The sequence below is a fragment of the Dasypus novemcinctus genome, chromosome 1 (assembly GCF_030445035.2).
Source record: "Dasypus novemcinctus isolate mDasNov1 chromosome 1, mDasNov1.1.hap2, whole genome shotgun sequence".
Taxonomy (NCBI): Eukaryota; Metazoa; Chordata; class Mammalia; order Cingulata; family Dasypodidae; genus Dasypus; species Dasypus novemcinctus.
The window spans coordinates 60574833-60577138 of NC_080673.1; the positions used below are offsets into that span (position 1 = coordinate 60574833).

Consider the following 2306-nt stretch of genomic DNA (forward strand, 5'->3'; position numbering starts at 1 on the left):
TGGCAAAACTATAAAATTTAGAAAAAATGTGTAATATTAAATTTATTAATAAGCTTATTTTATTGCTAATAAAATAAATTGGGACAAATATATTTTTCCCTTCATTTCACTTGGATAAAAATGCAATCACATATTTTTAGTACCTAAACACCATATAATATCATTCATTCATCAGATGTTTATCAAGAACAATATTTGTTTCACATATTGTGCTTAGCTCTATAGCCACAGGAGTGAAAAGAGCAAACACTCTACCTTCATGCATTCACACTCTAATGATCATTCCAGTTTTACCACTTCACAGATGAGGAAAATTAAATCTCTACAATATTTAAAGACCATTTAAAGTTTCTTTGGATTTCTTCTATAATGTGAATAATGTAAATTTTCATCTTGCTTTGCTTTCATTTTTCAAAAATATTGATCTTTGAGATTCCCATTTAAGTATTCCAAATTTTGTCAGAGTCTAGGATTGGTGATTATAATCTAATCTCACAAAAATCCAAGATTATTTACAAGAATAATAATTATTCATGTTAATGTTTTGTTATATCCTTCGGACGTTGTTTCATACATTGTGAATTTGGTATAACTTTTTCCATGACAGGGGCCTTAATTAGAAATAGAACAAAACAAAATTCACATAACCAAACAAGCAAACAAAAATTAAAAATAAAATAAAATTGTACCTGTTCATATTGAAGATTTGTCAATAGTTAGGATGTGTGAACTATATTTACTGCAAGCTCATTTATGTTTCAAGATGAAAATGCTTCAAAACTAGCTGATGTTTTAAACCTCAAAACTATATAAATTCTAATAATATATTTATGTGTGTGTGTGCGTGTTTGTATATATATACTTTCCATAAGTGGGATCCAGAAAGTTCTGTTTTTTAAAAATCACCATGGAGAAACCACTAATCTAGAATTTAACCTTTGATCAATATATTAAAATATGTAAAGTCCCACTACCTCTGAACTCAGAACTGATTATTTCCATTATTTCCATCATTTCCCATTCCTTTATCAGTCTGTTAAAATCCTACTTATTGTATAGCAGTTCATATTTAGTTTAGACGGAGATATATGGAAATACACAAATCTTCAGCATGGTTAATGAAATAGGGAATTACTTATCTAAGAACTTGTTTACAGATTGAATCAGCATAACTGAGCAGAGATAGTACAATCATTTATCAGTGCTGCAAACATAATAGCTGGTTTGAAGAAAAATAAAAAGATAGGTAAGGAAACTGAGCCATAGAGATGTTAAAAGAACTTGCCTAATGTACCAAAGACATAAGAGACAGAACTGAGATTTGAATTCCAAATGAATTATTTCCTGTAATGCAATGTAATATATTTCATAAATTCGCGTTGCTTGGTCACTGATTCAAATTTATGAGAGTAACAAGTGAATATTTATTATATTTCTATTGAGCTATTTTAAAGAAAAATCATGTGGCTATTAGTCAAATAAGACATAATATGTAAATGTATACATTTCAAAATATAAGCTACTAGAATATGTAAATTGACAGACACACTATGCAAATACTTTGCTCTTAATTCTGATATCAAGATATTGCATGCCCTTTAGGGGCTGGGAACTATACATAACATGCTACATTAAAATAGTTCTCAGGGCTTCAAACATTATGGAATAGGTTGAGTGATAGCATATTTCTTCTACACAAAAGAAGAAAAAAAAAGATACTGTATACATTCGATTTTCCTTTTAATTTAAGAGAGTTTGTTTTCTAAATGTGACCTTCAGTTCTAATTTTAGAAATCAAATTCGGTTCAAATTTTTAAAAATCAAGGTTGTCAAAGGTGAGCGATTACGCAGTTATAAAGATCTTGGACATAGTTTCACATGTAATTTTTTATTGCTTGTTTCTAGGGAAATTGCATGTGGTTAAAATGCAGAATCCTTTATCAGAAATATTTAAAGAAAATTAATTTTAAAGCTTCTGTTTTCCAATACTCTGTAAAGCATTATGAAACAAAAGAATGACATACCTGATTAATGTAATTTTAGTAAAAAGTTTTTGCTTTTGCTCCTAATCTTCTAAACACATTATTATTTTCTGAAAGCAAAAACTGCTCACATAAAATAAACTAGAGCAAAGACAACTTGTCATAACTATTGCCAAACAAATGTTAAAAAAAGAAACTTTGGAAAACAAGGCGTTTTCTCTCAGTCTTGGCAGCTGAATTGCACACAAAATAAGGTGCACATTAAAGTGTCAGCAGGAAAGCTGGGAACAAAGTCTTCTTTGGAATATTGTCCTAAACACTTAG

The 2306-nt window shown here is 29.0% G+C and overlaps 1 pseudogene; it reads left to right on the forward strand.

The window, feature by feature from the left end:
* Positions 1-1587: 1587 nt before the first annotated feature.
* On the forward strand, positions 1588-1699 carry LOC111765650 (small nucleolar RNA U109; annotated as a pseudogene).
* The last annotated feature ends 607 nt before the right edge of the window (positions 1700-2306 follow it).